At 47.0% G+C, this 25,082-nt stretch overlaps 1 protein-coding gene across 2 annotated transcripts in view; it reads left to right on the top strand.

The window, feature by feature from the left end:
* The window catches only part of Slc5a11 (solute carrier family 5 member 11), a 77,045-nt gene that overhangs the window by 7,755 nt on the left and 44,208 nt on the right, over positions 1–25,082 (top strand). Inside the window, exon 1 of one of the 2 annotated variants that reach the window (XM_040754949.1) lies at positions 9,014–9,340. The exons of the other annotated variant lie outside the window; for it this stretch is intronic. The gene's annotated coding sequence lies outside the window, so the exon portion shown is untranslated. Of the gene's footprint in view, positions 1–9,013; positions 9,341–25,082 lie in introns of those variants that run through there. 2 annotated transcript variants of the gene reach the window in all.

Raw genomic sequence — 25,082 nt, 5'->3', positions numbered from 1 at the left:
AATGTGAGTGCATTCCACTGGGCAAAGTGTCACACAAACAGTGAGGCTTTGACTTACTGTCCGTGTTGTGACTGCCATGCCCCCAGCTCTGTTACTGGAGAAGAGGGCACTGCCCAAAGAAACAGGCCAGCAGAGTTTCATGCCAGAAACTGGAATGCTCAGCCACCAGACAGTGAAGTACATCTATGGAGATGACAGTAAAGTTCTATTTTTTATTTGGGGAAAAGTATTATCAATGAGTCACACTGTCCCTCCAGTGGCAGAGTCTTAGAAAGCATACTGGGGATGCGTGGGGGCTGGGAGGGGGTGCTGCGAGGTGTAGTTTGGTCTCGGGGCAGGGTTGTGTAATTGGAAAGGGATCCAGGTAAGATGATAAAGGGCAAACTACAGTGCCTACCTCAGAAGGGACTCAGGATATCTGATGTTAGGGGTTGAAAGAATGGTGCCACACCCAACCATTCTCTTTCCAGTTAATGCTTATTCAAGCCCATTAGGAGAGGCTGTGGGTCTGTTGACTAGCCTGCACAGCACACTCCCACTTCTAGAAACTCCAAATTGGTTTCCTTCTAGGAACAATAAGTGCACATTCAGTCCCTTTGCTGTGACTGGTGCATAGTTGAGCATATGGCCCAATGGGAAACAATGAGAGTCTGGCCAAGGGAGTTAGGCCTGTGGTCAAATCTGTTAAGGAATCTCTGCTCCCTACTGGCCTTGAACTTCTGAAGAAGCTGCGATCCTGATGTTTGCTAGAGAGTGAAGATAAGACCGATGACTGGGGCAAACAATGTTATTGTTGTTTTTTTCTGAAACATTTTTTGAAAGAGCGGACAGCTAGACCCAGAGACTCTTTTTTATCTTAGAAATACATTAACTTTTTACGGCTCAAAAGCAGAATTGTACCCGTGGGAGAGTAACCTCACAGTGTGGTCATGTGTGGTTCCTCCTGCAGGCAGCAGGAGACCACTTGAGAAAAATTCCAGCAAAAAAAAAAAAAAAGTGGTGTCACACAACTCCAGTAATGATTTTTTTTTTGGGCTGGGGGTGGGATTGGGTGAGGGATGGGGGTATTCGCAAATGGGCCCTCCCCACTGAGGTCCAAGCGGGGTTAGCCAATGGCTGGTGACCCGCCTGCAGCTTGGCATTTTCAGAAAGCAGTAGTTTGTTGGAGTCTGGGGAAGCTGCAGCCTCAGAGGACTAAAGTCCCTAGCAGAACTGGGGGAGGCCGAATGGAAGCCAGGGTGCCCTGCCTTCTGCTGTCCGCAAGGGGAGAGCCCTTGGGAATCCACTTCTTACTATGGATGTAGGCTGTTACAGCGGTGAGGACTGCAGCATTCTGAGGGCACTGGTGTGGTGATGTATGCTTGCCATCAGGAGGCTACACCAGGAGGATGGCACCATCACGGCCTGCTTAGGCAACCCTGCAAGTTCCAGGCTGGACTGGGCAAACTTAGTGAGACTGTCTCAAACTAACACAAGACTAACATTAGAGGGCTATGGTATAACTTAGGACCTAGGAACATTTGCAGCAACCTGCTTCTTCCAGCCAACGGTAGAGAAGACACACCCTGTATGACTGTGGTGTCAACAGGCGCCACGCAGGCAAGAAACGCTTCCCAGAGTGTGGTTGAAGATCCCACAGCTGCCTTCTTATCCTAAACCCAACTTCCTATGGGGTGTGGAAGCAGGCCTGGAGCCTAGTGTTTTGAGTTGTCAAGATTGTACCTCAGAGGTTCAGGGGAGGAACCTAGTTATGAGCCAAGAACACCAACAGCACTAAAAATGGTCACGAAAGTAATTTAATAAACAACAAAAAGCAGGGTTGTTTCCCACAGAGCAAAGCTCAACAATTGACTTAGATTCTCTCAAGGCCTCAGCCCCACATGTGTTGTTATTTCCTGCTTTTACAGATGTGCAGCAAGTTTGAGAAGCTGAAACGACTTATTCAGGCCATATGTAAGCTGAGTCACAGGGGTCTCTCAACAGAGACCGCCTCTGTACAGGCCTTCCTGGTTTATTGAGATACCAACACTTTCATTAATGCAGTCCCTATGGCCTTTACAGGCATTCCAAGGTCTGCCCTTGTCAAAAGACACTGTTGCTTGTGTGTGTGTGTGTGTGTGCACATGTGAGTCCATGTCAGGACCTCTATCCCTTTCCACTTAACTCTTTTTCTTTTTTCTTTCTTTTTAGTTTTTCCTTCAAGATCAGGTTTCTCTGTGTAGGCCTGGCTGTCTTGGAACTCACTCTGTAGACCAGGCTGGCCTCAAACTCACAGAGATCTGCCTGCCTCTGCCTCCTGAGTGCTGGGATTAAAGGCGTGCCCACCCACTGCCCGGCTTCTACTTTACACTTTGAGACAGGGTCTCTCCCTAGACCTGGAGCTTGTCAATTTGGCTACACTGGCTAGCCAGCAAGCCCCTGCATCCTTTGGTCTCTGTCCCACTCTCCAGGACAGGAATTATAGGTGCTCACTACTGCAGCTGGCTTTTATGTGGGTGCTGGTGAGCAAACTCAGTTCTTTCTGGTACTCACATGGCAAGACTGAGCCGCGCTGCCTTTGCACACTCACCACATGGCTCTGGGTTTAGGCAGGATGCTTCCCTGTATGTGCAGCACAGGTGCAGTCCTGGGCCAGTTACAAGGGTGCAGTGGTTCTCAGACCTTTAGACTTGGGGAACACCTCACTTGGAAATACTTCAAAGAGCTTTTGCAGTCAAATGTTCTAGTCCTGTGTAACCATTATAGACAGGAGTTTTTGTTAGGTAGACTATTTCCAGAGTTTATTAGACACTTAAGAAACCATTTCAAGGCAGGAAGTGGCGGTGCATGCCTTTGATCCTAGCAATCGGGAGGCAGAGGCAGGTGGATCCCCATGAGTTTGAGACCAGTCTGGCCTATAAAGCAAGTTCCAGGATAGCCTCCAAAGCCACAGAAAAAAGCCTGTCTTGAAAAACCAAAAAAAGAAGGAAAGAAAGAAACCATTTCAAATATTTATCCCAAGAGAATAGTAACCTCCCCACATGTTTGTTCAAATCAGTCCTGTTTCCCCAAAGTCTCAAAAAAGACAAGTGTCACTGTCCTTAGTGTTTACAAATTTTATATCTATCTTTCTTTCATTTCTCACTTTTATGTTACTATGTAACCCAAGCTGGCTTTGAACATCTGATCCCCGCCCCCCATAGTGCAATAACAGGAGTGACAACAACATTGGACTCTGCAAATTTCCTTTAAGGCTTGACTTCAAAGAAGATACCTGCATTCTCACAGCTGCTTCTGTGCTCTGTCTGCCACTGGAGAACTCTGCTGTGGAATAATCCTTCTGTACTCTGTGAAGATTTGTCGCTCAGATGGGTTTAATAAAAAGCTGACTGGCAGGTAGCCAGGCAGGAATTATAGGTGGGACAACCAAACTAGGAGAATGATGGGAGGAAGAAGGGCGGAGTCAGGGAGACTCCAGTCATCCGCCAAGGAAGCAGGACATTTAGAAAATGAGGTAACAAGCCTTGAACCATGTGTCAGAGCATCAATAAGAATTATGGGTTAATTTAGATGTAAGAGTTAGGTAGTGACAAGCCTGAGCTATTGGCCGAGCATTTGTAATTACGACTACAACTGGGAGTGATTATTTAAGAGTGACGGAAGGACAGGAACCACTGCCTACATATGGTGCCCAGCCTGGGGCCATGTGTATCCACACAAAACATGAGAAGAGTTTTAAAAGGGATTTTAAATTCACAAAAGAACAGAGGCAAGTATGGCTTCTCGGTAGCAGCATTTTCTCAGGTAGGCTCTGTTTGCTGGCGACCAGCAGAGGCAGGGCTCCTGTAAGAGCCCGAGCTATTGGCTGAGCATTTGTAATTGATATTAAGCCTCTGAGTAATTATTTGGCAGCGGCTGTGGAAAAGGAAAACTACCCCTACAGAACTAACTCTATGGAAAACTCCTGAGCTAGTTAGATAAAAAAGAAATGACCCCTTGGGACTGGAAAGAAAGTTATAGGCAGCATCTCATGGAATCTACCTGATGAAACATCTAGGTATTATTATCATACAGCTGTCATACGAGAAAGCACTGCTTGGATCCTTCAGGCATTTGCTCTTAAGCTCTGTATTCGCCTGCAGTCATTGTGGATGGAAGCACCGGGTCTGTGAGACCTTGAAACCCCAGTCTCCAGAGCTATGAGCACAATAAATCTTTATGCTTCATGAGTTATCCAGGCTCTGAAAACCAGTTATAGCAACAACAACACATGAAGGTAGTGAGCCAATAACTTCGAGCGGCACAAGTCTGGGTTAAAAATCAGAGAAGAGGTGCTGGAGAGATGGCTCAGTGGTTAAGGCAACTGGCTGCTCTTCCAGAGGACCCAGCACCCACATGGCAGCTCACAACTGTCTGTAACTTCAGTTCCAGGTGATCCAACACCCTGTACACAGATGCGCCAATGCAAATAAATAAGTCATTAAAAAAATCAGAGGGGAAGCTGGGCGTTGGTGGCACACACCTCTAATCTCAGCACTCGGGAGGCAGAGGCAGGCAGATCTCTGTGAGTTCGAGGCTGGGCTGGACTGACAGCCTCCAAAACAATATAGAGAAACCCTGTCTCATAAAACCAAAAAAAAAAAAATCAGAGGGTTAAAGAGTGTCTTCCCTCTTTTAAACCATTATCTGTCTTTTGGACACCTGCTAAGCTGTGGACATCTGTTTCCAAGGGGGTGTTTAGGAGACTGCACCTGCAAAGTGGGTATCCTAACCATATGTTCCATGAAACTGGTTAGTGTAGCTCACAGTTACTAAGCTGAAAGTGTCCCATGTTTTACTCCTAGCTGGGCCTCTTTTTCTCAGACTTGCCTGATGTCTAGAGAATTGTTTCAAATTGGCTGACTCTTCTAACTGCAAGAGACAGCAATGTTTGGAGAAAGGACTGTGGAATGGTTGACGGCGGATTTTTCTTTCTTACTGTGTGTGTGTGTGTGTGTGTGTGTGTGTGTGTGTGTGTGTGCGCACATGTGTGGAGGTCCAGAGGAAGATGTGGATATCTTTCCCTATTGCTCTCCACCTTATTCCCTTATGAAAGCGTCTCTCATTAAACTGGAAAGTCACCTTTTCAGCTAGCCTGGATGGCCAATGAGCTCTCAGGATCCACCTGTCTCTGCCTCCTTCCAATCCTGGTACATGCAGCTATGCCTAGTTTTGACATAGGTGCCGGGGATTTGAACTCAGACCCTCATACTTGCACTATAAGCAACTGTGCACATTGAACCATTTCTCAGTCCAGAGAAAGTGTTTTTAAAGTTGTAGATGGGCCATATCCATAGACCAGGATGCTATGAATAGAATGCTTTCTCAGTATGCATGAGGTCCCTGGGTTCCATCCCCAGTGTAGACAGAGTTTCTGTCCTGCCTGGTCCCACAGCCCTTTAGTCCCAAATAAACACACAGAGACTTATATTAATTATACACTGTTTGGCCAAAGGCTTGGGTTTTTTATTGGCTAGCTCTCTCTAAATTCTTAACCCATAACTATTAATCTGTGTATTTCTACATGGCCTTATCTTACCAGAGAATGCCTGGTGTCCTATCTTCCTGGTAGCTATATGGCGTCTCTCTGTTGGCTCCTCTCTACATTCCTCTTCCCAGAATTCTCCCAGTCTGGTAGCACCACCTATACTCCCTGCCTGGCTACTGCCCAATCAGGGTTTTATTAAACCAATGAGAGAAGCATATATTTACAGCATACGGAAGTTCAGTTCAACCCCCATCACCCCAGCATTGGAAGAAGAAGCAGAGAAAGAAGAGGATGTGGAAGCTTCAGATATTTTGGGACGGAAACACAAGCTTATGCAGAGCTCAGCCTTGAACTTGTAGATTGAGAGAACGAGCAGCTCAGAGATACAGGGAGAGCCAGCATACCTGTGACAAGCACACTGTTGTAAATTTGAATTATACACCAAACCTTATCAATGAAGAGAGTCCATATCAAGAAACAAAACAAAACCAACCAAACAAACAAACAAACAAAAAAGACCAATGGTTCTCAACCTGTGGGTCGTGACCCCACCGGGAATCACATATCAGATATTTACAATACAATTCATAGCAAGAGAAAAATTACAGTTATGAGGTAGCAATGAGATAACTGTATTAAAGGGTCGCAGCAGTAAGAAGGTTAAGAACCACTGATCTAGCCGGGCGGTAGTGGCGCACGCCTTTAATCCCAGCACTCTGGAGGCAGAGGCAGGCGGATCTCTGTGAGTTTGAGGCTGGGCTGGACCGACAGCTTCGAAAACAATACAGAGAAACCCTGTCTCGTAAAAACCAAACCAAACCAAACCAAACCAAAAACAAACAAACAAACAAACAAACAAAAAAATAGAACCACTGATCTAGACTTTGGGATTTCTCTTGAAAAATCAGGAACTTTGGTCACTCAAGACCCATGTTCTTAGGTTATAACAAATACTTGGTGTGATGATCAAAATATCACCACAACTTGGGAGGAAATAGCTGGAAAAGGACCTGAGCTGTCACCATCCTGGTAGCAGAAATCACACTGGCCGGGCTTATTCACACAGCTTCCACCCAAAAATTTGTAATGTTTTTAGTGATATGTGCCTGTGCCTATGCATGTGTATATGCAGGCCACCACAGAGACCGAGGGATCAGATCCCCATGGAGCTGCAGTTACAGGTGGTTGTGGGCAGCCTGAGGTGGGTGCTGAGAACCAAACTCCAGTCCTCTCTGGAAAAGCAGTCTATTCTCTTAAGCACTGAGTCATTTCTCCAGCCTTGCTGCCATTTTTTAAGGAAAAATTGAAATAGAGTAAGATGCATATATCTTAACTTTATTCAATGGTTTTTAATGGTGGAATGCATCTGAACGCTCAGTGGGGTGAGGGACAGGAATAGGTCGATCCATGGAGGTCGATGGCCAACCAGCCAGTTGAACTGGTGAGTTCCTGGCTCACTGAGAGAGACCCTGTGATGGCTATTCTTGGTTGTCAACTTGACTATATCTGGAATGAACTATAATCCAGAAATGGAGGGCACACCCGTGACCCGGATCTTTAATCTTGATCTTGAGGCTGGATGACACACCCCTTTAAGAAGGCCTTGAGGCTGGAAGGCACACCTTTAATCTGGGCCACACCTTCTGCTGGAAGCCTATACAAAGACAATGGACGAAGGAAGGGCTTGTTCTTCACCTGCTTGCTTTCATTTCGTCAGAACAGAACATCCATTCCAGCTGAGACACCCAGCCTCGTGGGACTAAGCAACTGCAGATTCTTGGACTTTCCATTCACACCTAGCCATTGTGGGACTGCAGCCTGTAAGTCATTCCGACAAATTCCCATCTCTCTCTCTCTCTCTCTCTCTCTCTCTCTCTCTCTCTCTCTCTCTCTCTCTCTCTCTCTCTCTCTCTATCTCTTATATCCACAAGCTCTGTGACTCTAGAGAACTCGACTAATACAAACCCTGTCTCAAAAGTAAGATGGAGAATGACTGAGGAAGACACTTGTGGACCACACAGAGACACACCCTCTGTCTCCTCCATCAGTGGAGAAAGTGCACTGAGTTCTGCTTTCAGCTACTCCCATTCTCCTATCATCTTCCAGCCTGCACTGCAGTGTGGTCTGTCCAGTCGTTGAACTTCCTGTCCCTGGGGTATCAGGTGTGTGCTCCTTTGTTTTTGAAACTCACTGCTGACATTGCGTCTGCATTGAATGTTCTTGGTTTCTTGTGTTTGTTTTGCTGTGCTAGGGATGGAATATAGGGACTGGTACATGCTAGGCAAGTGTTCTGCCATAGGTTCTACCCAGCCCAGCTGGATCACCCTCTCAGGACATTTGTCACTATTTCTGCTTTGGGGCTGTTGTGTGTGGCTGTTTTCAGGAGGCTGGTTTTTCACTCCTCTTGAGGGGTAACTGGGGGTGGAATGAGATACGTTCACCTGTGAGGGACATCTGGACGGTTCTGTAGGTAACATACCTGGACATTACGTTAAGTATAATAAGCCAGACTCAGAAAGACAAATAGCTATGTTTTTTTTCTCATACGTGGAATTCAGATTGGAAAAAAATATGAGCCTATGCATATGACAGGGAAATAGAAGGGGCCATCAGGGGTGTGGACACATACATTCTCAGAGAAGCAGGGAGGAGGAACAAGTGGGTCATGGAGGCAAAGAAAGACAGGTAACTGTGCACACAGCTTTCTTCTCATATGTGGAACATAGATTTACACACACACACACACACACACACACACACACACGTGTCTTGAAACTGGAAAGGGGGAATCTTGAGAAGAGATCTTAAAGGAGGTGGAGGGAAGAAAGAGCAAGAGGACACAGGTTACAGATTTGGGAGAAGGAAGAGAACCATCTAGAGGGAGGCAAAGGAATGCTTAGGTGTGAAGATGCCGTTGTGAAGACAGCATACCTTGCTGTCTCAGTTTTTAAAATGGAAGAAAATATGTGGGGCATGTAGGGAAGGGAACCCCTAGGGTGGTGCTGCCCACATCCAGGCTAGGGTTCCCAGCTTACACCTGTCTGGAAACATCCAGGCAGACACACTGACAGGTATCTCCTAGATGGTTGTTAATCCAGTGAACACTGACAGTGAGATTAAGCATAGCAGTCTGCAAATGCCAGTAATTAAATGAAAGTGTTTGCAGCTCTTGTCCTGACTACCCTGGAGCACCGCCTGCTATGTGAGCTTGTCCATGGCTCAGCACCGCCTGATGGTCTGTCTGGGTGCCACGTGTCTGTGCCCTGCTTTTGTCTGAAGGGATGAAGAAGCACAGTTGCTGCTGCGCTGGCTGCTACTGTCGGTGGTTGGGACTGGAAAAGTCCTTCTGGGCATGTCCCTTTTATCTCCTGCACCCCCCTTCCTCCCCCTGCTCCTCCAGCTGTCCTAAGGCTGCCTACTCCCAGAATGGAGGGGAGGCGGGAGAGTGGATGAAAAAGGCAGCCCAGTGCCCAGGCTCTAGTCTCCCCTGCCTCTCAGGCCATGGGCCCCCTGCCAGGTGAGGGCACTGGCCAAGGCCCAGTGAGAGCTGGGCAGGCCCCTTTCCTCTCAGGGGCCTGCTCAGAGTTCAAGGGTTCTGGGGAGATCATCCAGGCTTCCTTTAAACTGCTGGGGCAGCTGAGGCTGGAGTTTGGAGTTTGACCTGTGTGGAACCTTTCTCAGCAGCAGGCAAGGAGGCAGGGCCACTGCTGTCCTCTGCCGCGCTTTGCCGCAAAGGACAGGAAATCCCAAGGGTCTCCCTTCTCACAGCCACTGTGCCTTCTGCCTCTGAAGTCCCTGAGAGCCTAGGGTGGTAGAATCGGCATCCAGAAGAAGGTAAGGTTCCTCCTCCCCAAGATACCCACTCTCCGCACTGGGAAGCCCCCTGGGTCCGAGGACTGGACAACCACTCTGACAGAGGTCCCATCCGTGAACCTCATGGGAGTCAGAGAACGTTCATTTCCTCCTGGTCTAGAGTGTGGTTTGGGGGTGTTATTAGCTAACAGCATAGGCCAGAGGCTTTCAGTTCTCTCTCAAATTCAGGGACAGCAGCCTCTGGTTCCTAATCTGTCAGATGCCCCAGCCCCCAGGTGTGGCAGATCAGGCTCCTCAGAACTAAGGAGGGAGAGAGGAGCTGCAGGGCACAGAAACCCTGAAGGATGCACTGCTTACTGCTGCTAATGAGCAAGGCAAAGTCGTGGTTCGCCAGCGTGGCCCACCTGCACTTATGGGATCTCTTCCAACTGCACAGCTGCCAGGGGGCCAGGTACACAGACATACCCTAAAGCTATTGAGTAACTTGCTAAAGGTAACAGAGCATAGAGCAGAGCTGAGTCCCAGCCCCCGTGGCCATGCGCTGGTCAGCTCTGGGGAATGGTTGACAGGTGAATCTGGACCTCTGACTTTGAGAAATGCTGCCCTTGTTGGGATATTTGCAAGACGAGTTGATGAAGTGTCTGCTTCAGGGGCACAAAACGAGACAGACAAATCACCTCTGCCTTCCTGGTGTTTACAGTAATGGGAGATAAGGGGTTGCAGGAGAGTTCTATGTGTGGTGTGCCAGGCTTCATTAAACCACAGAGTAAAATCACGTTTAATATGAAAGGAAAGGACTTGGGGACCTGACTGAGACTGAGACCCGGAGAAGGCAGATGGGATCTATGTCAGTTGGCATCTAAGTAATGAGGAGTGTTTTGTGAATGAAAGACAAGAGTGAATGGAAGCCAAGGACCCTGAGGTCATAGATAGCTTTCAAGGAATAGACAGAAGAAAGCAAGTGTTCTGATTTGTGTTCAAATACTTCTTTGAATTCCATAGAAGGGAGAGGTTAAAAGGAACCTAAATTAACAGTAGGTAGGAAGAGTGTAATTCCTGTCTCTGGCCTGGACACTAGTGAAGGTGGCTGGGATGATAGTGATTTAAGGAAAATAAACAGATTCAAGGTATGTTTTGGAAGTAGAAGAGATAAAGCTAGAGCTGAATAGATTCGGGAAGTTGAGAAAGACATGATAAATTATTTGATGGATATTTGTATGCAATGACATCTTTGGTTCTTAGACACAGTTCTTGGCATACCATGATACTCATATGTCACTTGGCTGGCTGGACGTACAGATGGATAATGCATGGGGTATCACTGTCACTGGGATGTCAGGTGTGTGCTCTTTTGTTTTTGAAACTCACTGCTGACATTGTGAGTCTGCATTGGCTTGTTCTCAGTTTGTTGTTGTATGTTCTGCCATGGATGGGTGGACAGATGGATGGATGGGTAGGTGGGTGGGTGAGTGAATGGGTGGGTGGGTGGATGGATGGATGGACAGATTCTTGGGTGGGTAGACACATGAAAGATGAACAGACGGGTGGACGGCTGGATCCATGGACGGACATGACTTAGGGATGCTTTGGGCTTCAGGTGTGAGTGGTTAGTGACATGGCCAGTGTGGCAGAGGCATCTGCATCCCAGATGAAGAGTTTGGTCTCTGGCCTGTACATGCTGACGTTGGATATCTGTAGGCATCTGTGAGAGATGCCATGGTGGCATTTAAATGAACACGTCTGGCCTAAATAGATGATCTTGTGACTTCTACTCTGGTTATTTCAGGGCAGGACCATTTCTGAATGGGATAGGTGGATGGAGAAGACTCATCTATTTCCCCTACACTCACATCTATTTTCCTCTGAGGCACATTAGGAAAAATTTTGCTCTGCCATGCTTAGAAATTCTCCCCTCACCACAAGAAATGTCTCAGACTCTACCCATCAGCCCTTTCTCCACACCTATGCCAAACATCAAGAGCCCAGAAGCTGCAAATGCCAGTGAGCCCCTTCTTGCTGCAGCTCTAGGCCTTCTCAAGTCTTCCTGGCCTTGCAGTGGCCCCTCTCCCCCTAACTAGACTGGTCTACCTCCAACTTCCCTAGACCAGGCCAGCTTGTGGCTTTGAAGTGACAGGTTCCTCTACAGCAGTGGTTGCGGAGGAACAGGAGGGAGAGTGTGAGTGACTTCAGATCAAGGCTTGGTGTCACATCTGGGATTCTCCTGCCATGGGTTCTTATCTTATGGTGGGTAGGAGTGAGGAGTTAAACCCAGGCTGGATCCTAGTTCAGTCATTTTCCAGGGGCGTGACCATGGGTCAACCCTTGGCTCTACCTGGTCAGTAGGGGTTAATCGGGGCCTGACCTTGTAATGCTGAGTTGCAAATAAGATTCACTCATAAGTGGCCAGGTCTCCCTGACACAAAGTCCACACTCTTCTTTCTTCCCCACTGCTTGTATGTGAAAGCTGTGAGCATTCAGCCATCCTCTTCCGAACCATGTGGCACAGCTCACTTGTTTGCTGTGATGGGCGCCTGACTGTTGCTCCCGTTCTATAGTTGGGGAAGCAGCCTTGGAGAGCTTACTGCTCTAGATCACAGCTAGAGGAAGCAGAGGTGAGATTTGAGCCAGGAGCTGAGGCTCAGAAGTCTGCACAGCTGGTTTACAATGACACATCTATTTCCCAAGGCTCCATTGCCCATAGTTAAAATTTGTAATTAGATGGTAGTTGTGTGTGTGTGTGTGTGTGTTTCTTGGTGCAAGAGAACCACTTCCTGGCTCCCCTCATGTTTTTATTTTTGCTTTTTTTTCCCCTTTCTTTCTGGGAAACTTGCCAATATCTTGGCAAAAATATCAAGCTTGACACTTCATGTCAGGAGTGTCTCTGACATAGAAGGAAGGCTTTGAGCACATGGGTAACACTTATTTTCCACCTCTTTTTTTTTTTTTTTTGGTTTTATGAGACAGGGTTTTCTGTATTGTTTTGGAGGCTGCCGGTCCAGCCTGGCCTCGAACTCACAGAGATCCGCCTGCCTCTGCCTCCTGGAGTGCTGTGATTAAAGGCCTGCACCGCCACCGCCCGGCTCCACCCATTTTTTAAAGTTTGAAACACACACAAGTTATAAATTAAAAAAAAAAAAGTGACCCTCGTCGTCAGCAGGCACACAGAGAAGACAGGCTGAGAGAGAAAAAAAAAGGAGCGAATACAGTTGGCCAGCTGTGGCCCCGACCTGTTAGCCTGGTTTCCTGGTTTGCCTTTGTTTGTCCTTGCACTGTGGTGTGGAAAAATTTCACATCTCCCATAGCACAATCACTGTGGAAAAGGCCGGAAGGGAAGGGTGAGCTGTCCCTGTTTAACTGAGCTTCCTTTTGTGCTCTGGCCCCTTGGCAACCTCAAGGGCAGCCTGTTCTGCTTGCAAAGAAAGCCTTTGTCAAGACTCACTGCCCTCACCCCACCCTCAGGAAGGGAGCTGGCAGGGGCTCTGAGAAGAGGACCTTACGACCCACCCTCTAAGGCCCTCTAAGGGAGGCTGGGATCAAATAACCATGGTGTTCTGGGCAGAAGGTGCTAGGTGGAGGTTAGTTTACCCAGAGGTCTGGGTAGCCACAGCACGGTAAGGGACTGGGGTGAAAATCCACGGGGATGGGAGCGAGGCTGCCTCCCTAAATATTGAGAGTTAGTTGGCACACAGTACCTAATAAATACTTGTTCCACTGAACCCCCAAAGTCCGATAGAGCTCACTATGTAAAGCCTGGCAAACAGATAATATCTAATGAATGTTCCATTGAACTTCCAGGGCCTAGTACAGAGCCTGGCACACAGCTGGTAGCTATGAAATGTCTTACTGAGGGGCTGGAGAGATGGCACAGTGGTTAAGAGTACTCGCTGCTCTTCCAGAGGATATGGGTTTAGTTCCTGGTGCCACACAGCGGCTCATAGCATCCTACAACCTAGTGCCAGAGGATACAGCATCTCTTCTAATTTCATGCACATACATGGCACACATATACACATACATGCACGCAGGCACACACACATAAAAAACACTTTAAATGTCTTACTTGCATGGCCAGGGGGTAACATGGAGCCTGCCACATAGCTGGTGTCTCAAGTCCTAACACAAATAAGACACACAGTAGTACCTAATGAGTGTTTGTGGGAGAAGAGCAGAGTAAAGGGAGGGAAAGGGAACAGGAGAGAAAAGTGGGTGTGGGGAGAGCAAGACAGACAGCTGCATGGAAACGCAATGACCTTCTGTCCTACGACTGTAGCACATCCAGATTCTGATCCGGCTGCCTTTGGCATCGTGATGTCTTGATTCTCACCTATGAGCTGAAGGTGTGACCGGGAGGGTGAAATGACAGAGAGTGTGTTACATACTTTGCACCTATGCTAGTCACAGTGAGGGCCCAGATGTACTGTGTGTTGAATGTCAAGGCAGGTTCAGAGAAGCGGGCTCTGGGTTCCCAGCATCTGTGGTCCATCACCCGTCCCCACCATGAAGATGCAGCCTCCCAGCTCTGAGGTCTATGAATACTTAGCCGCTGTGCCAGCCTCCCCTGCAATGATGAAAGACTTGTTTATCTGCAGGCCCCTCAGTGCCTGGCAGGCAATGGGGCAGGAGGGGACCTGGGGGTGGGGCTGGGGACACCGATGTCCCTGAGAGCTCCGAGCAGAAGGCTGCTCTCTCTCCTCCCTTCTTGCTTCCCTTCCTTTCCAGACCTTTGATTTTTCTAGATCCATCTATACTTTCTCAGGTACAGCAACTATCCCTGCCTGAAGTTGCATCCTATGCTTACCCAGGGTTCCCTGTTTCTGAAGCAGTGGGTCAGTCCAGCTGGTCCAGGTTCACTCACTGACAGTGTGACTTCAGACAGGGTGCTACGTCTCTAGGACCCACAACTCTTTTAAAGGCAGTGAAAACATTTTCTACCCAGTGGGGGTTTTGACCCTCGACAGCACCCAAAGTCCATGAAGCTAGCTCTCTCCTCCCCAAGACTCCAGCCTTTCAGAGCTGGAACCTATAAACCCCACCCCCACTCTAAGCCTGTCTCTGGAGCAGCCCAGGGATCATCATCCCATTCTTTTATTTATTTATTTTGGTTTTTACGAGACAGGGTTTCTCTGTATTGTTTTGGAGGCTATCGGTCCAGCCCGGCCTCGAACTCACAGAGATCCGCCTGCCTCGGCCTCCCGAGTGCTGGGATTAAAGGCGTGCGCCACCAACGCCCGGCCATCATCCCATTCTACAGGAGCCAGGGATCATAATTTCCTGACCTGGCTGGCCTCAGGTAAGGGCAGAGCTGGTTTGGCTTTCGCCTGCTCCTTCTGCATTAGGACACATGTCCGGTGGCCTTTCTTCCTCTCCTGTTTGGCCTTGCCTTCTCTTCCTTGGAACTGCGTCAGAACTAAAAGCTAGGTCACCAGTCAAGGCTGATCAAGAGAGGCCTTGCAGGGCCTAGAGAAGCAGCATCTTCTCTATGGGTTCTTGCCTGAGACCTGCTTTGGTGGGGGTGGGGAGGTGGGGAAGTCCCAAAGAGGACATGTGAAGTCAGTGGTGCGGGAGGAGGAGGAGGAAGAGGACGAGACCTGAGGGTGAACTGGGATGGCTGCCAGCAGTGTTTAATTGTAAAGATTACACCTTTTTTTTTTTTTTTTTTTTGGTTTTTTGAGACAGGGTTTCTCTGTATTGTTTTAGAGGCTGTCCTGGAACTCGCTCTGTTGACCAGGTTGGCCTCGAACTCACAGAGATCTGCCTGCCTCTGCCTCCCAAGTGCTGGGATTAAAGGCGTACACCACCAACGCCCAGCAAGACTACACCTTTTATGCTCTATAGTTGCACATAGAGCCTTGAATGGGAGACAAGGGGCATGTGAGCTGGGGTGTAGCTTGAGATCAGGAGTTGAAGATCCAGCATTGACCTTGACAATAGGCACCAGTCATATGTTAATGGAGGGCCACAAATTCCTATTTCTAGAGCTATGTCTGTTTAATCAAGCAGAAACTTTCCTCAAGCCCCCATGGGAATAGAGACTCTTATTCGAATGTCTGACCTTGGGAAAAGGACTTCTGGGGAGCAGACACTACACTACACTTTCTTAGTCTTACTATATGGGCCTCTTCCCCCCCATAACACTCCCAAGCAGGAAGGTCCTGCTGTCTTACTCCTTTCCCATTATACCCTACCATTCTGATTTCTCTACACTTATTAATTGAATGCTTGCCCTTAATGGCCTTAGGGTCTGGATACGAATTGTAGGCATTTCATCCTTGGGATCAGGTGTGTCTAGTAAATCTCTAACTTTCCTGTTCTTGTTGTAATTAGGAGGGCACAGTGGAATTCCTGGTTCCATAGTGGCGGTGATTTTTTTCACCAGAGAATTATTTTGTTTAGAGAAGCTACCATTGGACACATTTTTATCCTTTACCAAAGCCTACATAAAATTTCCCAAAGGGAAAGACATTAATAGTGAGAATCATTAAAAATGAACATAAAAAGGTGCCGGAGAAGAGGCAATGTTGAAATGCTGGAAATTTGTTAAGCAGCAATGGTCCTCATGCGGTCCATGCCAGACTCTCACAACTTGGGGGATGTTCCTGGCATGTAGGGGAGGGGGACACAGACCAGAGATGCTGCTCAGCATCTCATAATACCCATAACATCCAAAATAGCCTTATGGTCAAACAAGAGCCTTATCTCCTACCTTAGACAAAAAAATCTGTAAGGCAGAGCTAATTTTTTCTTTTAGTAGAAAAGAGTGGGTGGTGGTCACACACACCTTTAATCCCAGCACTCGGGAGGCAGAGGCAGGCAGATCTCTGTGAGTTACAGGCCAGCCTGGTCTACAGAGTGAGTTTCAGAACAGCCTCCAAAACAATACAGAGAAACCCTGTCTCGAAAAAACCAGCAAACAAACAAACAAGTAGACAAATAAATAAGAAAAGAAAAGAATGGGCATCACTACGACATTCTCACCCATAAACATTGTTGTACCTTGCTTCCATCACGTGGGCACGCTCACCGCTCCTCTTCTTTCCCTCAACTTTCCCCTTTCATCTTTCCTGTGACATATGAAAATCTTGATTCCATATGAAAGAAAAGGTGTCACGTTTTCCTTGCTTCCCCCATCGCCCTCTCTTTTTTTTTGTCTTTAAAAAATTTTTTTATTTTAATTTTAAATAGCTTGTTTCACATGTCAATCCCAGTTCCCTCTCCCTCCCCTCCTCCCACACCCCCATCTCCCTACACCCCCATCCCCCAGACATCCCCTTCCACATAGGGGATATCTAGAGTCTGTCATTTCATTCAGGGTAGGGTCCAGGCACTCCCCTAAGAGTCCAGGCTGAGAGAGCATCCCTCTTTGTGCTATGGACACACGATGTCTGTTTGTATGCCAGGGATAAACACTGATCCACTGCCCAGGGCCCCATAGTTGCCCAGGCCTCCTCACTGACTCTCACATTCAGGGGGTCTGGATCAGTCCCATGCTGGCCTCCCAGCTATCGGTCTGGGGTCCAAGAGCTCTCCCCTGTTCAGATCAGCTGTCTCTGCTGGTTTTGCCAGCCCATTCTTTGCCAATTTGCTCATCGCTCCTCTCTCTGTCACTGGGTTCCATGGGTTCAGTTCAGTGTTTAACTGTGGGTGTTTGCCTCTGCTTCCATCAGTCACTGGATGAAGGCTCCCGGATGGTTATTGACATCAAGTTCATTATCAGGAATGGGCATTCGAGGTGGTCTCTCCACTATTGCTTAGCTTGCCAGTTGGTGTCATCCCTTTAGATCACTAGAGGTCACACTGGTGCCTGATCTGTCTTCTAACCTATGAAAACCTCTTCCCTCTATTCTACCCCCCCCCCACTCAACCTTCCTGTTCCCCCATGACCTACTCTCTCTTCCTCTTCTCCCCCTCTCTTCTTTCCAGCTCCTATTCCCCCCCACCCCTCGCCGTGTTCCCCATCTGTTCAGAGGATCTTGTCTCATTCCTCTTCTCTTGGGTACTAGGCATATCTTTTAGGTTCTTTCCTGTTTTCCAGACTCTCTGTCAGTGGAAATGCAGACTGGCACTATCCTGATCCATGTCCAAAATCCATATATGAGTGAGTACATACCATATCTGTCTTTTTGCCACTGGGTTACCTCACTCAGGATGGTTTCTTCCAGTGCTATCCATTTACCTTCGAATTTCAAGATTCCATTGTTTTTTTTTCTGCTGAGTAATATTCCATTGTGTAAATGTACCACATTTTCTCTATCCACTCTTCAGTTGAGGGGCATCTAGGTTGCTTCCAGGTTCTGGCTATTGCAAATAATGTTGCTATGAACATAGTGGAGCAGATGCCCTTGTTGCATGAATTTGCCTCCTTTGGATATATGTTGTCTTCCCCTTTCTGCACAGCACACACCCATCCCCCTTTGCAGGGAAACACCTAGCCAAATGTTAGTCTATCTGGTGTCCTAGAAGATGGAAATCCCCTCACCCCAACCCCTGCTATGATAAAAAAACAAACAAAAAACCTCCACCTCAGCTGGGCTCTACCATATCAATAATCAATCAAGAAAATGCACCACAGATTCCTCCGTGTGGTCAACAGTTCTGGGAAGACTTGACCCCTGCCGGGCTCACTGACTTGCTGCTTCCGTTTCTCCAAGGGGGTTCCAAGCACAGTGGCTCCCTGGCTAGTCTTTTCTGTCAGTGTTGGGGATTGAATTTAGTGTTTTGTGCACACTCTTATTTCCCGTGTCTGGACTGTGTTGTGATTTTGTTCCTTCAAGAGTTTTAGAAGTAGGTTCGAGTTGGGCATTGGTGGTGCACGCCTTTAATCCCAGCACTCAGGAGGCAGAGGCAGGTGGATCCCTGTAAATTCAAGGCTAGCCTGGTTTACAGAGTGAGTTCCAGGACAGCCTCCAAAGCAATACAGAGAAACCCTGTCTTGAAAAATAAAAAAAAGAAAAAAAGAAAAAATAATTAGACCTGGAGAGATGGCTTAGCAGTTAATATAAGTGCTTGCTGAGCAATCATGAGGACCAGAGTTTGGATTCCAGCACCTCTGTGACAAGCCAGACATTCCTAAAAAGGCCTGTAACACCACACATGCATAGACACATGTGCCAATGCACACAGGTGTGATAAAGACACATACAACACATAAATGAGCCAGTCAGTCTAAAATGTCAACAGCAGGCTAGGCATGCTGATGCAGGATCACAGCAGGTTTAGAGCCAGTCTGGGCTACATAGTAATTCAGGTTGCAGTATATAGCAGGATCCATTCTAAAGGGCAAAGCAAAACAAATCACTCAAAAGCCCATAGTATTGAGAAAGGAAAGCCAGCTCTAAGGACCAAGAACACCCTGCTGAGGTGCTTACATCCATTCTAAAGTCAAAGCAAAGCAAACAAACCACCCAAAAGTCAATAGCACTGAGAAAGAAAGCCAGCCCCGGGGTGGTGACTGAGCTATCCTGCTCAGGTGACCAGGCCCCGGGCTCTTAGTAGATGCAGGACCTTGCTGGAGAGTCCCTGTCCCACTTTCCCTATCACCAAGTCTTGTCAGCAAATTCCAAATCATTTCTCTACTACTCTCCCTGTGCTGTGGTTAGAATGCGTGTGTCTCTTTAAGAGTTTATAGGTTGCTGGGGGTTGGTGGCCTATGCCTTTAGTCCCAACACTCGGAAGGTAGAGGCAGGTGAGTCTCTGTGAGTTCAAAGCTAGCCTGGTCTACAAAAGAGAGTTCTAGGACAGCCTAGCCTCCAAAGTTACAGAGAAACCCTGTCTTGAAAAACCACACACACACAAAAAAAGGGTTCATAGGTCACAACCCAAACCCCAGTGCAATGGTGATAAGAGATGGGGCCATTGGGAGGTGCTTAAGTCATATAACAAAACCTTCACAAATGGATTAGTTTCCTTCTAAGAGAAGCTTGCTGGAGGCTGCTGCTGTTTCCATCCTGGGAGTCCACTGAAAAAAGCATCACTTAATGAAGATCAGGGTTTGCCAGACAGGAAATCTGCCATCACCTTGTTCGTGGGCTTCTTGGACTTTGGAACTGTGGTCAACAGAGTCATGCTATTGAGAATTTTTTCCAGGTGCTGGAGAGGTGACTCAGTCGCTAAGAGCCCTTGCTGCTCTTGCAAAGGGCCTTGGCTCAGTTCCTTCCACCCATACCAGGCAACTCCCTGTAACTCCAGTTCCAACAGACTCAACGCCTCCTTGTGGCTCTGCAGACACCTGCATGCACTGCACGTGGTGCACATACATGCACTCAGACACAAGCATAGACACATAAAATAAACCTTCAAATGTATTCAGGCTAAGGTGTTTTGTTATGGCAGCAGCAATAACAGACCAACCAGCCTTCTCCCTACTCTGTCCATCGCCCAGGCAGAGCCATGGCCTCCACATTCACCTTCCTGCCCACCTCTGGTTGCTACTTGAGCCGATCTCTTCATCCCCACCTGCTCACATTATTTCCTTATTATCATCAGGGTTACACTGCAGTGCTGGGAATGGAACCTATGACCTGGTGAACACTAGGCAAGTGCTCCACCACTGAGCCATATTCCCAAGCCCTGCACTTCTTTATTAGAAATTCTTTGATGGTGTTCTTTAGCCTGGAGCAAAGGTGTGCAGTGGGGATATTGGACTTTCAGGGTGTGAGAGCATTTTGATTTTGTCAGTTTATACCACTGTATACTAGTATGTAGAGACTAGATGCAACACATGCTGCAATGCGCAGAACTACTTCATGGCTAAGACTTCCAGACCAGACATCCCAGATAGCCATGGGGACAAAAGACATGCCTGCAAGTATCTAGAACCTTCTCCAATTTGTAAAAGACATTTGTTTGTTTGTTTTCTGAGACAGAGTCTCTCTACATAGACCTGACTGTCCTGGAACTCACTACATAGACAAGGCTGACCTCAAACTCACAGAGATCCTCCTGCCTCTGCCTCCCAACTGTCGGGATTAAAGGTGTGTGCCACCACGCCCAGTTGTGTACTTGTTCTTAATATTCAAAGTATCATCAAAAATATTTTTGCAGCCGGGCGTTGGTGGCGCACACCTTTAATCCCGACAGTCGGGAGGCAGAGGCAGGCAGATCTCTGTGAGTTCGAGACCAGCCTGGACTACGAAGCGAGTTCCAGGATAGCCTCCAAAGCCACAGAGAAACCCTGTCTCGAAAAACCAAAAAAAATTTTTTTGCTAAGACTCTCATGTTAGAAGCATGGTATACCATAGTGATAGCTCAGTTGTAAATTTAATGCCTTCCTTTCTCCCTTCCTCCCTTCCTCCCTTCCTCCCTTTCTCCCTTCCTCCCTTCCTCCCTTCCTCCCTTCCTCCCTTCCTCCCTCCCTCCCTCCCTCCCTCCCTCCCTCCCTCCCTCTCTCCCTCCCTCCCTTCCTTCCTTTTTTCCTATGCTGGTTAGTTTTTTGTCCACTTGTCCCAAGCTGGAGTCCTGTGAGAAGAGGGAACCTCAACTAAGTAAATATCCCCATAAATCCGGCCGGGAGACAAGACTGTGGAGTGTTTTCTTAATTGATGATGATGTGGGAAGACCCTGCACACTGCAGGTGGTGCCTGGGCAGATGGTCCTAGGGTATATAAGAAAGCAAACAGAAGACAGGAGGAGCAAGCCGGTGAGCAACATCCCTTCACAGCTTCTGCTTGAGTTTCTGCCTTGGCTACCCTCAGTTGATTGTGATCTGAGACGTGTAAGCCAAACAAACCCTTTCCTCCCCAAGTTGCCTTTGGTCATGGTGTTTATCACAGTAGTGGAAAGTAAACTAAGGCTTCTTCTCTTTTCTTTCATTTTTACAGTATTGGGGATTGTCTCACTAGACAGTACGAGGGTAGAAGACATGCCTCTCACAGGCAACCTTCTCAATTCCTCCACATAGAGTGAGGTGGTCCTTCCCTCACCACAGGAAATAGTAAATATATAGTAGAGAAACAGGAGATACTCAGTGGTGGTGATGACTGTATCTGTGCAATAATGCAAGGCTCTGCACTCAATAGCAAACAGGCAGCCAGGCCTGGCAGGTGGTGCACACCTGTAATCTCTGTACTCAGGAGGCAGAGTTAGTTGCAAGTAGAAGGTCAGCTGTGCTGTTTGTGAAGGACCCCAGCAGGCTCTGAAATGCAAACTAGTTGAGTTGTTCTTCAGCATTAAGCAGCTTGTTCAGACTCTCAGGGTTGGCAAGGGGTGGAACAGTTCTGTGTCTCCGGAACTGGAGTCTGTCCTTCCTTCCTTCCTTCCTTCCTTCCTTCCTTCCTTCCTTCCTTCCTTCCTTCCTTCCTTCCTTCCCTCCTTCCCTCCTTCCCTCCTTCCCTCCCTCTCTTTGGTATATATATATATATATGTATATATATATATAAGTTAACGTGTGTGAGTGTGTGTGCAAGAGTGTGCACATGCAAGTGGACGCTAGAAGTCAATTTGGATCAACTTTAGAAGCCTTCTCTCAAGAACCATCCACCTTGCTTTTATGAGATGGTGTCTCACTGGGACCCATGGCTCACCAATTAGAGTAGCCTGGCCAGCCAATGAGCCCTGGAGATCCTCCTGTCTCTGTCTTCCAAGAGTCAAGATGACGAGATCGTATCACTATGCCTAGATCTTTTTTCCCTAGTGTTTTTCACTGGGGTGCTGATGATCAAACTCAGGTCCTCGTGTTTATGGGAAAGCACTTTCCCAGCTGACCACCCAAGTCCCGAGTGCTTGAATGCCTAACATTTTACTTTTTGTTTCTTCTTCTTCTTCTTCTTCTTCTTCTTCTTCTTCTTCTTCTTCTTCTTCTTCTTCTTCTTCTTCTTCTTCTTCTTCTTCTTCTTCTTCTTCTTCTTCTTCTTCTTCTTTTTTGGTAGGGGGTTAAGACAGGGTTTCTCTGTGGCTTTGGAGGCTGTGTTTGTTTTTTCGAGACACGGTTTCTCTGTAACAGTTCTGGCTGCCCTAGAATTCACTCTGTAGACCAGGCTGGCCTTGAACTCACAGAGATCTGCCTGTTTCTGCCTCCTGAGTGCTGGAATTAAAGGTGTGCACTAACAATTCCTGGTGAGAACTTGAATCCTTTAAAGGTCTGGTTTGTCTGAGTCTCTGCATTTGTACCACACAGACCATCATAGATTATCTCTGTCTCTGGGCTATTTGTCCCAGTACTGGGCTACACACCATGGACAGTGAGGACTGACCACTCCTGACCCATGGCTAACAGGGGATGGCACAACTATGCCCATGCCCCAGTCAGAACCACCTAGTTTCTCATAGTTGCTGCAGCCAATTATCCCAGACCAGGCAGCTAGAACAACACATGCTTATTATCTTGAGTTCTGGAGTTCAAAGTGCTAGATAGGTCTTACTGGGCTCAAATCTAGGTGTCAGCAAGTGACTGGAGAGATAGCTCAATGGGTAAAGTACTTGCTGTGCATGCACGAGGACCTGAGTTCAGATCCCTAGCACCCTTTTATAGAGCTGTGTGGCACATACCTGTATTCCCAGCTCTGAGAAGGGCAGAGAATGACAGATCCCCGGGGCTCTCTGGGCAGCCGGTCTAGGCACCAAGTGAGCGCTGGGTTTAATGAGAGACCTTATCTAAAAATGAGCCAAAAAATGAAAACACTTGATGTTGTCCTCTGCAAGCCCTGCAGATCTGTGCAGTGGCACACACAGGCACATCCACAGCTTGCAGCCTTCTACCGTACTCACAGGCACACGCATGGCTTGCGTACTTTGTACTACATACACACAGGCCTCAGTGGAGCTGAATTCTTTCTGGAGGCCCTGGGTCAGTCTGTTCATTTGCTTTGTCAGCTTCTAGAAGCCACTTTCGTTCTTTGGATCAGGACACCATTGCCCTGTGTTCAAAGCCAGCAATGCTGAGCTAAGCACTTCTAAGACTGTCACCTCTCTGGCCACTCTGATTTGGTGTCATTTGTGATTGCATTAGATGCTCCCGGTGGAGGCAGGCACTAGCCTATTTTAAGGTCAGCTGACTAGCAGTCTTGTTTCTTTCTGTGAACACTACACAATCACAGGTTCTGGGCATTAAATATACATACCTTTGGGGTCATTATTCTGCCTATCACTGAACTCTCTTAAAATGTCCGTGGAAGGCTTCATCCCAGGAATGCAGGGATGTTTCAACATTAGAAAACCTATCAATGTAATCCACCATATAAACAAACTGTGAAAGAAAAACCACATGATCATCTCACTAGATGCTGAAAAAGCCTTTGACAAAATCCAGCACCCCTTCATGATAAAGGTCCTAGAGAGATCAGGGATAACAGGAACATACCTGAACATAATAAAAGCAATATACAGTAAACCAACAGCTAACATCAAACTAAATGGAGAGAAACTCAACGAAATTCCTCTAAAATCAGGAACAGGACAAGGCTGTTCACTCTCTCCATATCTTTTCAATATTGTACTTGAAGTTCTAGCTACAGCAATAAGACAACAAAAGGAGATCAAGGAGATACAAATAGGAAAAGAAGAAGTCAAGCTTTCACTATTTGCAGATGATATGATAGTTTACATAAGTGACCCGAAAAACTCTGCAAGGGAACTCCTAGAGCTGATAAACACCTTCAGCAATGTGGCAGGATACAAGGTTAACTCAAAAATATCAGTGGCCCTATTATATACAGATGATGAAGTGACTGAGAAAGAAATCAGAGAAACATCACCCTTTACAATAGCCATAAACAGCATCAAATATCTGGGGATAATGTTAACCAAGGAAGTGAAAGACCTGTATATCAAGAACTTTGAGTCGTTAAAGAAAGAAATCAAAGAGGATAACAGAAAATGGGAAGATCTCCCATGCTCTTGGATTGGTAGGATCAACATAATAAAAATGGCCATCTTGCCAAAAGCAGTCTACAGATTCAATGCAACCCCTATTAAAATTCCGGCACAATTCTTCACAGACCTGGAAAGAACATTAATCAACTTTATATGGAAAAACAAAAGGCCCAGGATAACCAAAACAACCCTATACAATAAAGGAACTTCAGGAGGCATCACCATACCTGACTTCAAGCTCTATTATAGAGCTATAGTCCTGAAAACAGCTTGGTATTGGCACAAAAATAGGCAGGTAGACCAGTGGAACCGAATTGAAAACCCTGATTTTGGCCCACACACCTATGAACATTTGATTTTTGACAAAGAAGCTAAAACTATACAATGGAAAAAAGAAAGCATCTTCAACAAATGGTGCTGGCATAACTGGGTATTGGTATGTAGAAGACTGAAGATAGATCCATTTTTATCATCTTGTACAAAACTTAAGTCCAAATGGATCTCAACATAAATCCAACCACACTGAAACTCTTAGAAGAGAAAGTGGGAGATACTCTTCAACGAGTTGGTACAGGAGACCACTTCCTGAACATAATACCAGTGGCACAGACACTGAGATCAACAATTAACAAATGGGACCTCCTGAAACTAAAAAGCTTCTGTAAGGCAAAGGACACAGTCAACAAGACAAAAAGGCAGTCCACAGAATGGGAAAAGATATTCACTAACCCCACATTTGATAGAGGGCTAATCTCCAAAATTTACAAAGAACTCAAGAAGCAAGTCTCCAAAACACCAAAGGATCCAATTAAAAGGTGGGGTACAGAACTAAATAGAGAATTCTCAATAGAGGAGGCTAAAATGGCCAAGAGACACTTAAGAAAGTGCTCAACATCCTTAGCCATCAGGGAAATGCAAATCAAAACAACTTTGAGATACCATCTTACTCCTGTCAGAA

This window comes from Mesocricetus auratus, unplaced genomic scaffold (genome assembly GCF_017639785.1).
Source record: "Mesocricetus auratus isolate SY011 unplaced genomic scaffold, BCM_Maur_2.0 Super-Scaffold_4256, whole genome shotgun sequence".
In the NCBI taxonomy this organism is placed as follows: Eukaryota; Metazoa; Chordata; class Mammalia; order Rodentia; family Cricetidae; genus Mesocricetus; species Mesocricetus auratus.
The sequence above is the reverse complement of the archived record's forward strand: the minus strand, read 5'-3'. Positions and strand labels throughout refer to the sequence as shown.